Genomic DNA, 8,402 nt, shown 5'->3' on the forward strand with positions numbered 1-8,402 from the left:
CCTATAAATAATCAGTTAGAATAGTTAGATTTGGTAAATTAATAAAACAAAAGACTTTTTATCAATTATTATATGATTTTTTGTAACACATTACCTGAATGGGATGTCACAGTATGTTATTAAGTTTATCTGTATTTAAATAAGGGGTGATTTTTTTTTAAACTGAAGTTACTTTCTTTTGGTAATTAAGTGATATGAATTTTTAATACAGTTTTTTTGAAAATGTCGGCACATTTTATTGTTAACATTAATTGGAAATATAAACAAAATTATTTCATATAATGAAATTGTTTAAATGATCTTTTGCATTACTTTGTACAAGTATTACATCACATCATATTACATTGCTGTTTTGATTATATTTAATTTTCAATTGGTGGAATATTTATATGATATTTTGAGTTTTTTGTATGTTTTTTTTACAATAGCTCACTAACATTATTATTAATTGTTATTAATTTATAACCGACCTACCCTATTATATTTAATTTTAAAGACTAAGAAACAGCAAACAAATGGTTTTAAATTTACATTAGAGGGTGTCGAATATAATAATACAAACATATTTAAGAATAAATACATTTTAAAACACAATTTGCTATTAAAAAATATGATAGTAAAAGTCTTAACTAGTTACATTTGATTGCATATGCAATATTGATGTCACAGTTTAAACTAGGGGTAATAAGTCACCCTATATTATTATATACAATTGTATACATAGTCACATTAATAAAATACATTTAAAAGTCAATTATATGAACTTGTACAAGAATTAGCATCCCAGTCTAGGGGTAAAAACTGCCTTAATTCTATTGTTTTTTTTTCAGTTTTTAAGAAATTATCAACATTATTGTGTACTTTCAATAAAGTTACGTATACATAATTATAAACTTTAACAACTATCTTTACACACATGTATGTTACTTACATTACATTATTATAATTTGATACGTACGTATGTGTTTTTTGTTGTGGTTTATTTACATTAATTAATTTAATCTGTAATCAATTTTGATTGGATCTACAATTAGATCGAACAGTTTAAGCAAATTTTGAAAATAAGTATACAAGATGTTATTGTTTTTAAATGCATTCAATTTTGTGCACGTTTTGATACAATGCTAGGGATGTAAGGCATTTTTTTTTTGTTTTCTGAGAATTGTGTACTTCTATTGTCGAACTTAGAGGGTTGATGAAAATTTTTATTTAAGAAATAATTGGAAATATAGATAAAATACTTTGATGCATGATAATTGTTTAAACGATTTTTGCATTACTTTACACAAGTGTTACATCACATCATATTACATTGCTGTTTTGATTATATTTAATTTTGAATTGGTGGAATATTTATATGATATTTTGATAGTTCTATGTTTTTTTACAATATTAACATTATTATTAATTGTTATTAATTTATCTGTTTTAAATTTTGACATCACCTATAAATAATCAGTTAGAATAGTTCGATTTGATAAATTAATAAAACAAAAGACTTTTTATCAATTATTATATGATTTTTTGTAACACATTACCTGAATGGGATGTCACAGTATGTTATTAAGTTTATCTGTATTTAAATAAGAGGTGATTTTTTATAAACTGAAGTTACTTTATTTTAACAATTATGTGATATGAATTTTTATAACAGTTTTTTTTTTAATATGTCAGCACATTTTATTGTTAACATTAATTAGAAATATAAACAAAATTATTTCATATAATGAAATTGTTTAAACAATTTTTGCATTACTTTACACAAGTATTACATTGCTGTTTTGATTATATTTAATTTTGAATTGGTGGAATATTTATATGATATTTTGATAGTTGTATGTTTTTTTACAATATTAACATTATTATTAATTGTTATTAATTTATCTGTTTTAAATTTTGACATCACCTATAAATAATCAGTTAGAATAGTTCGATTTGATAAATTAATAAAACAAAAGACTTATCAATTAGTATATGATTTTTTGTAACCTAAATGAGACGTCACAGTACGTTATTAAGTTTATCTGTATTTAATTTCGAGGTGACTTTTTTTAAATTAAAATTACTTTCTTTTGGCAATAATGTGATATGACTTTTTATAACTGGTTTTTTCAATAGGTCGGTACATTTTATTATTAACATTATCTGTATTCAATTATAAGAACCTACGAATAATATAATAAGATAGAATAGTTTTATTTGATAAATTAATAAAGCAAAATATGTAAGACATTTTTATCAGTTATAATTTGATTTTTTGTAACACTTTATTTAAATGTGACGTTACACTATATTATTAATTTTATCTGTAGGTTTTCAATTTCGAGGTGACTTTTCCTTAGACTGCATTTATTTCTTTTGCCAATTGATTAACAGATTAAACTTTAATTACGATAAATTATGTGTTCTTTTGTTAATATTAAACAAAATGTTCCATTTTTTATATAAGTCTGAATAACAAACAAATAGTAACTATGCAGTAAGTCGCAATCAATACAAAATCTTGGTAACCATCGTCGATACTTGTCGATATTAATCTTCTTGGTAATTCCGGAAATACCAACCACCATCGATCTGTAACAAGAGAACAGTATGAAATTCTATTGTTTTTAGATGTGCAAATAACAGTTGAACTACATACAAAATATGCATTTGTTTATCCGACTTATCAATTACTATTCTAAGATCGCAGTTCGCGTTGATTCATCGTTATGGGGTTCATGGGGTTTCTCTAGCTATGCAAATTGCGGGGTTTTGTCCGACAGAGAAATAAGACGGTGCGTGGCGTCCATCAAGTGTAAAACTTTGGACGTTTCGGCCACGTGACGAGGAGTTAAAACAGTCAGAAACGTCTTGACGATGACGAGCTTAGAAAAGGGAGCGTCACCCTGTCCAATATATGCAGAATGACCGGAAACATGGGCGGAATTTTAATACATTTCCCCCTCAATTTCCAAACGAACTCAATATTTTGATTCCGTCGGAAACAATCAGACAAGAAAACGTTATTTCTTTGTTTAGTTTTGATTTAAAAAAAATCTCTTGACAGTTAATAAAATCGGTCAAAAGCGTGAAGCCAATTTTGGGTTCAAATCATAAGTAACATAAATCGAGCGGGTAAAATTTGCGCGGGGGCTAACTGAAAACAGGGGTTGGAAAAGGATTTAATCGGATTACGAATGACCGTGTGCTCTTTGATCCAACATAATGAAGTGAAACGTACATAGCGAACTCTTAATACGTACAAGGAAAAGGAAGGTAGGAGATATCCCCGGCAACCATCTAAAAATTTGATTTACCCTTGTCGCGCTTAACATACGTAACATGTCACACGTCCAACTCCATTTCACCTGTCAAATTCTCGCGTAATACAATTTACGACTAAAGAAAAACTTTAAAATGCAGTTAATTACTACAGAGGCCATACCGAATGACTAAAGATAACGATTAAAACAAAAACAAAAGCGATAACAATTGAATCTGACTGGCCCACAACTGTTTAATATGAAGACAATTGAATACCACAATGACTCAAACAGCAACAATTTCAAGCGATTTGCTTTTGTTAACAGATAACGTAGATATCACAAAAAAACAAATGCATGAAATCAAGACTGATGCTTTTATTCAATCAAAAAATTGTTAATTACATATGTAGCAGCTCAAAATATAGTGAATCTACTATTAGAATTTAGAACAATAGATATTAATTATTAATGTGAAGATTTATTTAATGTTAATCGACTACAAATTACCCTAAAAGTAAAGAAGAAAAATTGTTGACGAAATATGTAATCAATAAAAGTTAAACGAATTTTATATATTAACCGTTATTCAAAGTATTTCATAAGATATTTAGGCGCACATTTTGATTGGTATAAAATACGGTTTTATTAATTAAATCTACGTTTTGGTTCAACCCCAACTTGCAAAATGGCTCATTTGCCCCTTCATTACCTGCAAGTGAAACTCATGGCAACAAAAGAATAACGTAAAAGAAATTGTGGTTTGCCGCGGAACATTAACCTTTCGTTGACATAATCTTTGTATTTAGGAGTATGCAGATGGAGTATTATGCAATGGCTTTATTTCTACATAGATTACAGATGGAACTGGAAAATGACAGTTCATTTGCAGACAGAAAAGCTCGACGAAGTTAACTTTGCCAGTAAAATTCCTCCCTTAAAAAGCCAGCAAATGTACAGGAAAATTTCCAAGTTAAATAGCAAACAGGGATCGTTCGAAGCCCAATGGATGCGGCAAATTTTCGACGTAAGCAGCATTAAATTATGACACTCCTGGTCCGCACAAGAGCCGACCAAATTGGCGAAATTTGCCTTTTCTTCGTTTAAGATTTTTCCTGAGGCCACACGATGACCTATATTTCCGGACCGAGTGGTCCGATCACAATGGGAGTATTATCAAAATTTTCTAGAGAAAATGAGCTCTGCGTCAAGTGTAAAAGCGCCCACCTATGACGTTTCGTTTCGGANAAGTATTTGTTTATTATACGAAAACTGTCTTTCATTTCCACAAAAAAAAAACGAAATGACTTTCCGAACAACCCTATAATATCGAACTGTAAGGTAGAGTAAGGTCGATGGACTACCTGTACGGTGCTACTTCCTTCGTGAATGAGAAAAGGGTTTACAAATAAACCGAAGAGAAGATAAGTGAGGTGGTGGAACCAACCGCCTGGTCTTTTTCTCAGAAAAATACTAATGCCATAGGTGGATGAACGAGAGAGGGCCTTGTTATGGATCTTGCTGCTTGCCAACTGCTGTCTTGTCATGCAATTCGAAAATAAACTTCTGATGCAGCTGGCCCTCGATTTCGTGGCAATATCCGGTACATTTTTAACGACAGCATACGTCCGAATAGGAACCAAATTTCGTATTGCAGATGCTACAAGAACCCTTTTGTTAACAACGAAAGTTTACTTCAACATCCACGGTAAAAAGGCCATGTCAGTCGCCATTTCGAAATTGTTGTCATACTGGCGCTTGCTCAGTTTTACTTTTCTTTTTCTTAATTTAAGATTTTGATAAGTTTGCAATTTCCATTCAACTCTCGTTGGTTATTTTAAATTAGTATGATAAAAAGTAATTTTACGTTTCTCGAAGTCATTATCAAAAAGAGAGACTTTGCTGGGTTACCCTAAGGATACCGTCAACCCTCGAATTCTCCCCTTATTATGTAAAAGTGTAACTTGTCTCGAAAGTTTAATCCAATGTAAACAAACCCGAAACTTCTTTTATAATTTTGTTAATGTTAATATAATGATGAGGCTAAAAAAACAAGATGGGATTTTTTGTTATATTTCTGTTCTATGATCGCGTATAACTTGTTTATTTTATGTATTCCACTGACAAAACATTTTTATGATGTGTTTTTCATTATTGCTCAATATGAAAAGTTTTTTAGTGGTTTCTATATAGTTCCTATTTGTGTAGGCTATAATGTGTATAACAATATTGTAATTGTCAACTGTTGCACTTTAATTTGACAATGTATTATTTAAGTGTACGTATGTATAATTATTTCTGTAATCAAAACATTTAAAATACAGGGTCACCGGAAAAAGGTAGGGTTATGGTAAATTGTAGGAATATAGGCTTGTTCGACCTTTCCTCGCGAAAGAAAATGTTCAATTAGGCTTGAAAAATGCTTTAGTTATAATGACATTACATTGCCGCCTGTTATCGTGGACTTATTTTCATCAGAAGCGTAATAAATCATGAAGGAACTGGATTAATCCATTTAAATTTAACCCTAAAATATTAGATAAAGGTTTTCCATAGTTATGACGTAACACAATAAACAGAATAATAGCTTTTGGTTAATACTAACCCAAGAATTTGCTGCAAATAAACTAAAAGAAAGCAGTGAACAAGTCACTTGCGTTATCTGCTTTAGGTTGGATCAGACATGTAAGGCAACCAGGCTTGGTTTATATAGATTATCATAAAACTAAAACTATTTGTGATGTAATAAAACGAGAATTTTTACTTATTTATGTTTAAGGGACAGTGGGCGCGGCGGAAATGAAAAGGTTAGAATCCTTCGAAATATGGTGTTTTAGGCGAATGATGAGGATAACGTGGGTAGAAAAGGTTAGAAATAGGCGAGATAGGTTGGTAGGACACCTTCTCAGGCATGAAGAGGCAGAAACAGGAGTTAGGAGGGGTAGAGGTAGACCTAGATTAGAGTAGTGTTCGCAAATAGTAAAGAATGTGGGTTGTTCTAGTTTTAGGGAAATGTATGGAAATGAAAGTTTAGCTCAGGATAGGAAAGAGTGGAGGTACGTGTCCCACCAGTATTACGACTAACGAACCTATGGGGATGATGATGTTTAAGGGTTGAAAATGGGTATAGACATCAGATCCAGATCAGTCTTAACAGAGCATATTACGAAAGGGCTGAAATAGGGTATGCTTTTAAATGATTGAAGGCTGTTGATGCTCAATCCTTGATTAGAGCCACGTATAATATGCCGTAATAGATGCGCTAGTAAGTTGGGTTTTGGTCAGAAGAACGATACCGACTACCCTAACAAATTTCCAGTTGAGTAGATAGTTAGATAATAATATTTTTTAAATAATACGTATCTATTACTTCTGTATTTTCCGGTTTGATATCACTTGTTTTTAAAATACTAGATCCAAGTACTTCGTTATCTGCGGATCATGTTAGTCTTCATAGGACATCACCAACAAAACCCTTCAATGGTTTGATGTATTTGAACTACTCAACGTATATGCAAAGTGACCTTGAATTGTAATGTCACAGCGTGTTTTTCTAGGTTATAAATTGGATAAAGCCGTTACTACATCTTAATTTTTCATTTATTACACATTCATTCCATCAAATTCAGTCCCAGTTGAACTTTTCTGAGCATTCCATCTTATACTTTTCTTATACTGTCATCTTATCGATTTAAAATTGTAAAAACTAGGTGCAAAGATGTTGTAGGTCATCCGATACTGAATCTAGTCTAAGTTTTTATAGGTACCTGTGTGTAATCTAGTCGTAAAAAATATGTCAAACTGTTTGCATACTTATTAGTATATCGTGGGAAAGCGTACTTAGTCCATCTTTATTTATATATGCATATATGAATGTGTACAAGGGTTTCAGCTTCTCGCCAACGATTGTTGGGTTGTTTTATTATTTTCTTTTTGTTAAACTCCAATCCGGTACCCCACTTCTGGAAGCAGTTCTTCACGTACCTGTACAACAATACTGAATATGAATGGGGAGCGTTACAATTGCAAATTGTTTGTATAAAGTTCCGTCACCGTGGTGGTGTGTTCTTTTGTGCGCTATGTAAGGTGACACCGTTGCTTTTGAAACACGTCCTGAGGGTAGAAGTTGGTTGGATGACGCGGCTGTCTACCGTCTACCTCAATGCCGTTTCTCCATTTAGAAAATGAGGACTAAATTGTTCTCCAACTGCTATTTCTCCAAGTTTTGAAGGGAATTGCGTTGAAATTTCGCTTATGATTTGTATATAAAAAAGAAAACAAAAACACCCTCCTAAATTACCACAAAAACTTTTCGGATTTAATGGACTTGTGTTCCCGTGTGAATAATTGCTGTAAATGTGCGTTTTGTACTTTTAATATTTTCCTATTGAAATACAGTCCCCGTTTTTGTTACGCGTGTTTTCGGTATCCTTTCTTTTTTTTTTATGATTTAACATCGAGTTGGCGGCAAGCTGGAAGTCATTCATATTCGTGGCGGTTCCGTTTGTAACAATAAAACGGTTACACGGCCGATCGGAAAGTTAGGGGTTGAAAAGAATCGGGAAAGCGATCTATCATTCGATTACCGTTGGCGAATATGGTTCGAGTCGGACGACGAGCATTCAGTAACAGCTTATGCCAATCGATGTGCACTTTTTCCGAGGAAACATTTATTAAGTCTTTTTGGGTCCGATGTTTGACTACAACGCAATCGTCTACTTACAAGTGAACATAATACCTCATTTTACCTCATCCAAGTTCTATCTAACCGGATGCTGCAGATTCTCGTTGTCAGAAGATCGCAAGTCCAAATACTGGTTGGATACACACCTCCACTTTTTGCTATCTAGAACTAATGTTCGCATGTCTCGAAAACTAGACCAACCTGCATGTCATTCTCCCTTTTTTCACTATGATTCAGTTTGGGGTCTAGTTTTTCCTTAGAAACTGGTAATGGTTTTCATTCTATCCTCGTTTCTTTCGAATTGTTTCTACTTGTTGGTATCAACGTACTTTTGACTTTCTGGTCACAGAGACCTCCTTCATCCAGTCTGTTGGTCATTCTGGTTCTATGGAGATGTATCCGAAGAAAGTACTACTTCCATTGATTGTTCACAAAATTCACCGTTTATTGACGTGACAACGTCTTATAATTCG

This window comes from Agrilus planipennis, unplaced genomic scaffold (genome assembly GCF_000699045.2).
Source record: "Agrilus planipennis isolate EAB-ADULT unplaced genomic scaffold, Apla_2.0 scaffold154, whole genome shotgun sequence".
NCBI lineage: Eukaryota > Metazoa > Arthropoda > Insecta > Coleoptera > Buprestidae > Agrilus > Agrilus planipennis.